The following is an 11,083-nucleotide window of genomic DNA, read 5'->3' on the forward strand; positions in this document are numbered from 1 at the left end:
TACAAAACAGACATAGCAGTGCTAGAGAAAGCCCAGAGGAGAGCGACTAGGCTGATTCAGAACTGCGAGGTATGAGGAGACGTTGAACAAGTTGAACCCGTTTTAGTTTAAGCAATCAGAGATTAACAGGGAACATGGCTGAATGAGTTTAAAATAGTGAAAGGAATTAGTACAGTGGATCCAGGGCTCTTGGTTTAATTTTTGATTCTTCAACACAAGGATATGGTTGCAAACTTGTTAACGGTAGACTTTGTACAAATGTTAGAAACTTTTTCTTCACACGAAAGAGCCATTGACACATGGAATAAATAACAAAGTAATATGGTGGAGAGCAGGACTTTAAGGTCTGTAAAATAACTCAAAAGAAATGAAAAGAAGAGTTGAATCACTGGCGGGTGACTACGTCTAATGTTCAGTTTGGTTGGTTGGAAAGGAAAGGACGTGTCAGTTGTGATGTTTTGGCTCTCTGGAGACTTATTTCTTTGTTAAGGGCTTAGTTCAGAATGACTAGGACTACCTGGGTCAGGTGGGTTTAGGGGGGTGGAAGAGGAAGGAGAGGAGCGGATGCTGTCCTGGATGGAAGGGACATCATTAGCCTTCTGGATAGTTCTCCATTCCAGTTCACCATTCATTTTGTGTTACACTCTAATCTTTCTCCATAATATTAGTTGGCCTTCTATTGTGAGAGACATCCTAAGCTTGCATGTCTGACAGGACTTTAAGATTTTGACTAAATGTTATTTTAGACAATCTAGGTGAATAAATCTGGTCTGAATGTCCTGTCCTCATCACAATTGTTCAAATGTTCTGACAAATTCTGCTGATAAAGCAATGAGAATACAGTAATGATGGGCATTACTAAAAATCAATTACACAATGACCCGCTGATGTTAGTGTTTTCTTGACCATCTATGGACATATTCTCTTTTTTGGAGTGTTCATAGTCTACTCCTTGTTCTGTTAGTTCAGGAGATTTTTTTTTAATCCTCCTCTCCCAGCAGCACTTGGTGCAAAGTAGGAACCATCAAGGCAAGTGGCACTGATCTGACTTCATGAAAGGCCATTGGAGTTACCTAACCAGCCTCAGTTTAGCTGGCCACATTTACACTTTCCTCTTTTTAATCCTGTGATCTGGTGATGGAGAAGATTCATAAAAGTAAGTTGTGAACAAAAGTCTCCTTACTTAAATATCTTGCTCTTCAACTCTGAATTGGACAACCTTGCGAAGTTGTAAGTTTTCCATCTGATTCTCTTGCATTTTTACTTTCACTGTCTATTATGGGCTTAGCACACCAGCAAAGGCATTACAAAATACAAATCTGATTTTATACAAGGAACCCATCCTTACCACAATCCGTGTGAGGCTCATCTGTCTGTATTTTGGGATTTGAGTCCAAGGAGACACAGATCAATGAACCGTGCAGTCCAAGTGAAATCTCATATCGGAAAATGCTAGAAGCCTGTTATTTGGAGGTAAAGCTGATGTCACAGATTGCACGTTCTAGTGAGAGGGGATGCCTGACTTGACGAGTGAGGTTACTGAGCCCACTGCCCAAGTATGTCAGTTTCCACAACTAGAAATTGCTGGGCGTGTCATATGACTCGAGTGTGTGATGGCTCTTCAGTACGGTTTCACATTTCCCAGGTATCAAGAGCCCCCCTCTTTTTTTCTAACAGTCATTAATGTGCTGCCATAGAAGAGCCTGTGGCCATGTGAAAGGTTTTATACTGTAGTTATATTGAGTTCAGCTGCAGTCTCAACCCTTTATTTTCTTTTTTAACATTCTAGCGTGACATGTAAAACACACTGCATCAGACTAACTAGCTTCTTTTTCGTTTGTGGGGTTCAAATCACTTGCGTTCCTTATTTCTTGTAGCTGCCTACTATGTATTGTACTTCTGGCTCAGTTCTTGCTGGTTGCACACAAGCCCACCGCTATGCCTTAAAGACTAGTTAAAGTGGTCTGAAAGTCAGGCCACACAAATGGATGTCACAGGTAAGCACCGTGACAGCATATAGGAATGATTGACCTTTGAATGTTCATGAGACTCTCATTTAAGTTTCATTTAACAATCAGCTTTGTCACAGATGTTTCTCCTACAATTCCTTTGGAGAAAAAAACTTTAGACAAAACTGGATATCCGAGATACGACTGAGGTAAAAGGAGTAAAAAATGAGAACTTGGTTTGAAAAGCATGTTATATTCTGTGAGATCTCTTTCTAGCCTTGTTTTATGGTTAGGGTTAGGCTTAGGGTTAGACTTCTTATTTTCTTTTACTTATCATTGGATTGATGCCCTTATCTAAGGTGACTTCCAATATTTAGGCTATGATCTGTTATATTTCTTTTGTTTTTCCTATTGGAGGACAGGCAGATGACCTGACCTACTCGTGGTGACATAGTGGTGTCAGTAGTGGGATTTAAACTAAGACACTTAACCACTATGCCATACTGCCTGCCTTTTCTTTCAGAATGAGTTTGATCTAAGTGGAGCACAGCAATATAAATAAGAGGGGCTGATAGTATTCTTTAGAAGCAAGGACTACAGTTTGGTAATGTAGTAAAATGTTTTAATACCACAAACAACTGTCCACGCATTTCACCATACAGTGGTGTGAAAAACTATTTGCCCCCTTCCTGATTTCTTATTCTTTTGCATGTTTGTCACACAAAATGTTTCTGATCATCAAACACATTTAACCATTAGTCAAATATAACACAAGTAAACACAAAATGCAGTTTTAAATGATGGTTTTTATTATTTAGGGAGAAAAAAAATCCAAACCTACATGGCCCTGTGTGAAAAAGTAATTGCCCCCTGAACCTAATCACTGGTTGGGCCACCCTTAGCAGCAATAACTGCAATCAAGCGTTTGCGATAACTTGCAATGAGTCTTTTACAGCACTCTGGAGGAATTTTGGCCCACTCATCTTTGCAGAATTGTTGTAATTCAGCTTTATTTGAGGGTTTTCTAGCATGAACCGCCTTTTTAAGGTCATGCCATAGCATCTCAATTGGATTCAGGTCAGGACTTTGACTAGGCCACTCCAAAGTCTTCATTTTGTTTTTCTTCAGCCATTCAGAGGTGGATTTGCTGGTGTGTTTTGGGTCATTGTCCTGTTGCAGCACCCAAGATCGCTTCAGCTTGAGTTGACGAACAGATGGCCGGACATTCTCCTTCAGGATTTTTTGGTAGACAGTAGAATTCATGGTTCCATCTATCACAGCAAGCCTTCCAGGTCCTGAAGAAGCAAAACAACCCCAGACCATCACACTACCACCACCATATTTTACTGTTGGTATGATGTTCTTTTTCTGAAATGCTGTGTTCCTTTTACGCCAGATGTAACGGGACATTTGCCTTCCAAAAAGTTCAACTTTTGTCTCATCAGTCCACAAGGTATTTTCCCAAAAGTCTTAGCAATCATTGAGATGTTTCTTAGCAAAATTGAGACGAGCCCTAATGTTCTTTTGCTTAACAGTGGTTTGCGTCTTGGGAATCTGCCATGCAGGCCGGTTTTGCCCAGTCTCTTTCTTATGGTGGAGTCGTGAACACTGACCTTAATTGAGGCAAGTGAGGCCTGCAGTTCTTTAGACGTTGTCCTGGGGTCTTTGTGACCTCTCGGATGAGTCGTCTCTGCGCTCTTGGGGTAATTTTGGTCGGCCGGCCACTCCTGGGAAGGTTCACCACTGTTCCATGTTTTTGCCATTTGTGGATAATGGCTCTCACTGTGGTTCGCTGGAGTCCCAAAGCTTTAGAAATGGCTTTATAACCTTCACCAGACTGATAGATCTCAATTACTTCTGTTCTCATTTGTTCCTGAATTTCTTTGGATCTTGGCATGATGTCTAGCTTTTGAGGTGCTTTTGGTCTACTTCTCTGTGTCAGGCAGCTCCTATTTAAGTGATTTCTTGATTGAAACAGGTGTGGCAGTAATCAGGCCTGGGGTGGCTACGGAAATTGAACTCAGGTGTGATACACCACAGTTAGGTTATTTTTGAACAAGGGGCAATTACTTTTTCACACAGGGCCATGTAGGTTTGGATTTTTTTCTCCCTAAATAATAAAAACCATCATTTAAAAACTGCATTTTGTGTTTACTTGTGTTATATTTGACTAATGGTTAAATGTGTTTGATGATCAGAAACATTTTGTGTGACAAACATGCAAAAGAATAAGAAATCAGGAAGGGGGCAAATAGTTTTTCACACCACTGTATATTACTGAGCACACAATGCAAAAAAAAAATATATATATATATATATATATATATATATATATATATATATATATATATATATATATATATATATATATATTGTCAAGACACTACTTTGAAGATTTGAGCCCAATGAGTGACGTTGCTGAGATTTCTACTGAAACTCAAGAGAACCGGAGGAAAATCTGAAAAGAATGTGTGGACACCAGGGGTCGCTCTAGCTCCCCAAATATGTAATATAATTATGTTCAGGGCACAAGTTAAAAGTCAAAGAGTGTTTTATTCATGGGAAACTCTTTGAACTAAGTGTTTCCCACCAGCACAGCCACAATTACATGCAATCAGCAAAATAAGCACAATAAACATCAATACAACAATACTTTTTTTCTGTCTTTCTCTCTCTCTCTGTCCCTCCCTTGGTTGCTGCTTCCTCCAAACCTCCACGCAAGCTTTGTCCACCTCCTCCTCAGGCTTGTCTATCTGTTCCAGGCAGCTCCTTTAATCTTCCACCCAGTCTTCTGTAATGCGGTCTGAAAGCACTTCAGAGTTGAGACAGACGCTCCCCAGCCCTTCAGGGCCTACTGGCAACACCCATGGAAACCAACAGAGCTGAGATGAAGAACTCCATTTCCTATGCTGCCCTATGGGAATCCAAGGAATAGATGCAACCCAGGGGGGCTGCCATCTAGTGCCCCTAGAAAGATAATGCCCTGTGCACCCTCTCTCCTCTGGTCCTTCCATCCTCCGGGCTCTCTCTCACTCCTTACACATAAGACAAAAGAAAATGTCCCCATTATATTTTATTCTGATTTCATTGTTGTCTAAAAGAAACCAGAAAGATATGAAGGAGATCTCTTTTTGGATTTTTCATTGCTATGGGAGCCCTTGACTGTAAATGAAGTCTGAGATTGAAAAGTGCTGGAAAAGTCAGGAGATGTGACATGGCCTTTCCGGAGCTAATTATTAGGTGCTTTTTGCACTCATTTGTGCAACATTGACAGCACAACTGTGGCAAGAGAATGAACCTTTTTTTTCAGCACGATATGATTATTCCACATAGTAAAATACTGATATGCTGTACATCACTACTAAAATATTGCCAACACGTTACTGCTAACATCATGCTGTTATGTAGGTTAAGGCATGTGCTGGACACTTCAGATTTCTTTTTTTTTTTAATGTTTTACAACTAGACGCTCACCATCACAATGAATAAGAAGACGGAAAGCTTGGGTTTTCTCCGGAGTTACGATATCAGAATTGGATTGGACCAAAAAACAGATCTCAATGAAGAGTTCATAGAAAGTCTCACAGAATTTTTAGATGCAGCTGCAGTTCATTGATTCGATTCTCAGAATTGTAACCCCAACCCTGCACCCTGGGGTTATTTTGAGTCAAGACAGGAAAAGAAAGATGTTAGTTTAGTTAAAAGGGTTCAAGGGACGACCAGGACCAGCAGACTGAATTACACAATGGCTGCAGTGGAGTCCTGCCTGCCCTCCTTGTGATGTTGTCCATTGGCACTCGCTGCACTTTAGATTAGTAATAACAATAATAATAATACATTTTATTTATATAGTGCCTTTCCTATACTGCATGACTAATGCATCTACTTGCCCATAATCTGGGATTTAATGTCACATTCAACTGAAAACATAATTGGTTTTCTGTTTCAATTAAAAGAAACACTTCATGTAGCAGCAGAATTTGGGGGTATTATTATTATTATTATTATTGATAATTACTTTCTGTTCTTATTGTCCCTTGACTATCAGAGGGTATCTCGCTGTTGATTTATTACAGTAGTACAAGGAAGACGGGTCCTTACAGTCTCTAGAATGGCATGGTGGGGCGGCAGTATGACAAATTGATAGAAAAAGGTAACACACTGCGGATTTACTACTTTAATTTTCGACTTTACTAATTAGAAATGTACTGTATTTAACAATTGTTAAAGGATAAATCTAACATTTTACAGGTCAAAGTTATCTCTCCATGATATTTTTATTAAATTGCCACATAAAACTGTTCTAAAATTAAACGTTTTTTATAAATTTTAAAAAATACCTTGTCTGTTCTTGCAGTTTACAATGCGGCTGAAGGGTACTTGGGGTGCAAACATGAAAGAAAGTCATAAACTTACCAAATATGTCAATTTTTAAAGGCAAGAATGTTATCAGAAATTAGTTGGCATCTTGAGACTGCATAAATATTGTAGAACAGTGTAACCGCATCACTTTAGAAAGGAATAAAAAACTAAAAACAAACGACTTGTGAGATTCTGCCATTTTAAAAGTAAACAGACTCTGCACCTCATCTTCTTTATTGTCTTTTCTTCAACAGCACTGCGGGAATGGCAAGAAGTGGATGCCAGCCCATCACACAAATACAGTACCTGACATACACACACACACAATGCCATTCACGTGAACCTGGAATCACCATTTCAAATTGTCTTTATGGCACTACGCAAAGTCTGGAAGAACATGTAAACTCCACACGGACAATGAACAGGCACACGAGTCAAACTCATGGCGCAAGATCTGTGAAGCAGCACCACTACAACACTAACCACTCTACACAAGAGCTGCTCATCCACAGCTTGCTACGAAATGACATTTCTATTGTTAATATTCCACAGCTCTACATCTCAGCCGGCTTCGTTTGCAGCAGCAGTGAAATGACTCACCTGAAACATGTTTGGAACTGTGGTTGGCTTCAATAATGGCCGCTCACGAACACGTTTTCTTTTCCTCTTTGACTGCATGTTGTCATGAGTGCTACAGACTCAGAGGTCTGCTCTCAGTAGGTCTTCCATTCAAATTCCCACATCCAGTCTAAGCGCTGTAAGTCTGTGCTTCACAAACTCAGTGACTCCGGGTTTTTGTTCCAACCAGCTTCTGTTTTTAATTGGCTAATTAAGTGTTGTGTTATTTCCTAGATTCTGTGTTTTGTGAACAATATAGAAATTAGAAAACTAAGTTTGGTAAAAAAAAAAAAATAAAATAAAATGTACCAAGCAGTTATATAGGAATAATGTCTTTTTTTTCTTTTTAATAACTAGGGGGCTTCGCCCCCTGCTCACTTCGCTTGCCAACCCCCATGTTTGGTTTTCCGGATACACACTTTTAAGATTTTTTTTTCTTTGAATTGTTGCTATTTCATTAATTTCACTTTTATTTTAGAACTTCTGTAAAAACAATATTTGGAATCTTTGGAGTCCCAATATGCTGAATCTTTTAAATGAGGTCAATGAGACGTGTGTTTAATGACTTTGTACCATAATTCAGGATAGGTTTCTCTGTTTGGAATTTCAGTACAGACAAAATGATCTTCATCATCAGCAGTTAATCATTTTTTTTGCAAAGTAACCAATAAATGCATGTGAGGTAAACCCCGTTTTTGAAATTCTCTGACTTAAACTGCAAAGCCTTACAATATTTACATACTTCTGACATATCACCTGTGTCCATATATTTGATCTTGTGGTCCGGCCCGGGAGGACGTGAGGAGGGCTTGTGCCCAGGCGGCGCCCCAGGGCCTAATTATTCCGGGAGCCCGGCACTTTCGCCACACCAGGAAGTGCCGGGGGAAGACGACCGGGGAGACACGGACGACTTCCGGGTGCGCAGCCGGCACTTCCGCCACACAGGGGTGTGGCCACCGTTAAGTGCCGGGAAGCAGCTGGAGCCCATCTGACTCCCCATAAAAGGGGCCGCCTCCCTCCAGTCAGCAGTGGATGTCGGGAGGCAGTGTTGGCGAAGCTTGAGAGAGAGAGAGAGAGAGAGAGAGAGAGAGAGAGAGAGAGAGAGAGAGAGAGAGAGAGAGAGGACAGGAGGTGGCCAGGAAGGCACAAGAGACTGTGGGCCTGGACATTGGGGAAATCGGTGCGAGAAGGCACTGGGGGTGCACGTGAGCATAAAAACTGTACATAGTGTAAATAAACAGTGTGTGGGTGCAAAATATGTTGTCCGTCTGTCTGTGCCAGGGCCAGCGTTCACAGATCTCTATTCGCCTTTTCATTATTTCTCCGTGTAATAATTTCTCTTTCTTTGCACTAATGCGATGTTTACTTTCTTTTTTTTGTCGTTTTTTTCTGCTTTCATATTCTGTATCTTGCTCTGCATGGGTTTCGCGCCTACGTTTTTTTTGAGTCATTTGAATTCCAGTTTTCATTTTCTCTAACCTGCTCTTCATGTGTTTGGCCCCCTTGTTTTTTAACCTCTTTATGAAGTTTTACTTTGTTTTCTACTCTTTGTCTTTTATTTCTGACCTTTCTTTATCCTGCTTTTGTTTCAATGACACCTGGTCCGTAGTGATTGTTTTCCCTTTTTCAAGTAATAATTTCTGTTTGTTTGCGCTACTGCGATCTTTACTTTCTTTTTTTTTATACTTTCTAATTTTCCTACTTTCATCTTCTTTATCTTTCTCCACATGTGTATCGCACCAGCTTTTTTTTTTTTGAGCATTTCAAATTCCACTGCTTTCATAATCTCTAACCTGCTCTGCATGTGTATGGCGCCAACGTTTGTGAACGTGTTTATGAAGTTCTACTTTGTCTTTTACTCTCTGTCTTTTAATTCTGAGCCCGATTGGATGTGCCGTGTTTTAAATTCCACTTGTTACGGGCTGATAATTACTTTCCTTATTTTCTGAATTTGCACCGAGATTATTCTTTTTCTTTTTTGCTCTTTATTCTCTCCTTTTTTCTCCGTGCTGCTTTCTTCTTCGCTTAGTCGTCGTCGTTTCATTTATAACGTATTGTCCTTATATGCTTTATGTGCACTGAGAGCCCTGGATCTGTGTGTGCTCAAAGCCAAAACACGACTGAGTGTTTTGCTGCCTCTGGTCTTATTTGATATTGGTTGTAAGTAGGGCGTGTCTTGCAAGAATCTCATGTTCTACGTCATTGCGAGACGGTCCTGGGTCAATCTCTTGGCACAGAGTCTCGTATTTAAGGTCCCCGCGAGATGCTGCGTGGCCAATCTCTTTAGTCTTGTGGGTCTTTTAAGTGTCTTCTGTGATTTTAACGTGAAGATCACATCTTGTCTATCGTCTTTCTCTCCCAGGATTTTTCTTAATAATAGAGAGAGATATGTTCATCTTGATTTTCATTCTACTTTTCCAGGTGTTCTAATTGCTTAATTAATCCATTATTTACTAAGTAGTGGATCTGACGCTAAAGTAGTTGCAGCCTTTGATTATTCAGTGTGTTGTTTGCCAGCATGTCTGCTCTGCTCATTTTCAATTGTCATTAATATGATACAACGAAGGGGAAAAACTGCACAGAGAAAGGTCAAAATATAATGAAATCAACAAAAGGGAGGTAGGCATTTAAATCTCTAGCAAAAATGGAAATATTTTTTATTGTCTTATAAATGTAAAAATCATGCTAATATGCTTTTCTGAATGTAGAATAAGAGAAAAAAAATACCAGCTAATTAAACGAGATCAGTGTGATCAGGTGTTGTCACCGATTAGGAATCTGGTTGGAACAAAAACCTGATATCACAGGGGGTCCCCAAGACCGAGTTTGGGAGGCGCTGCTGTAAGCCATAACTTTAATGAAGTCGATTGCGACTGTTAATGCTTTGTTTTTTAAGTTTGGTTTTCATCCTGGACCTGTCCATTTTCAGGCCCATATCTTGAAAGACCAACTTGCTCTTGTAGCTCCAGACATGTGTTTGGTTTCGTGCTCATCAACTTCCTTATTTAAGTCTAAACTCCAACCATGATGACTGCTGTGAGCAGACAAATGAACAGGAAATGTATTTCTTACCTCAAATAAAATAGTGCCAAGAATCAGAATTGTAAGCTGCAACAATGGAGAAGGAATTTTTAAAATTTATAAAAAATGCTTTACTTTAGAAATAATGTTGTGAGTTGTGTTGTGAGTTGTTGCTTTTAATAATTTTTTCTTAGTCTCTCCTACATGAGTGGTCTTAGGAACCAAGGATTCTGATTTTCAAGTTAGCTTGTGCGTATAATGCTGTATTACAAAGATGAACGTTTTCATCATTTTGCTGTGCCGCCATTTTGAGACAATCGAATTCGGCTCTATCCTTGATAACATTACCCAGAATTCCCCAAATTACACGATGCTTCTGACATCATGGGAGCATAAAGATTAACCTGAGCGATTCTGGGGCATCTGAATTTGCTGATAAGTAGCTGCCTTTGCAAGTTTATTTGATTTAGACTTCCATGTTGTTGAAATGTTTGCCCCTTGTCCCTGGTTTTTGATTTTTGATCAGTGTTTAGGTTTTACCAAAACAATTGGCTTGACTCTTGGTATCGACCTGGACTTGATTTTTGTCAATGAGTATCTGCCGGTCATTTTTAATCATTATGTTTTGCAGATCTACAGCCTCCTCTACCAGACAGGTGTAGCAGGCAGTCGCATAAAGCAGCAAAGTTTTCCAACTATAATAGACATAGCCAACAGCACTGAGTTATCTTTGGACCACCAAAACTGCTCTCCCTCTAACTCTGTAATATGTATAGGAATTACCTTTATGACTCCCTGGTTTGGATTCCATATGTTCTGTTTTGTCAAGAGAAAGATAGCTCAATGAGAAGAGTGTTCGTTATCACTAAGGCTTTTTGTGATAGCCATTAAACCCCTAGCTCTTCATCTCATTGAGAAGCTGATTAAAAAGGGGATTATATAGGAAGAATTTGAACTGAAATGATTTCTTTATGCTGATAATACTGTGCTTTATATCGTAGACCGATGCTCATCTTTGCATTTGTTTTCAATTGGCCAGGAGAATTTCAGAAGATCTCTGGATTCAGAATGAATTTGAAGAACAGCTGCTTTTCCCAGTGATATCTCTCACACAACTGACTAGATCACTTTTC

Source organism: Polypterus senegalus, chromosome 11, assembly GCF_016835505.1.
Source record: "Polypterus senegalus isolate Bchr_013 chromosome 11, ASM1683550v1, whole genome shotgun sequence".
NCBI classification, from domain to species: Eukaryota; Metazoa; Chordata; class Cladistia; order Polypteriformes; family Polypteridae; genus Polypterus; species Polypterus senegalus.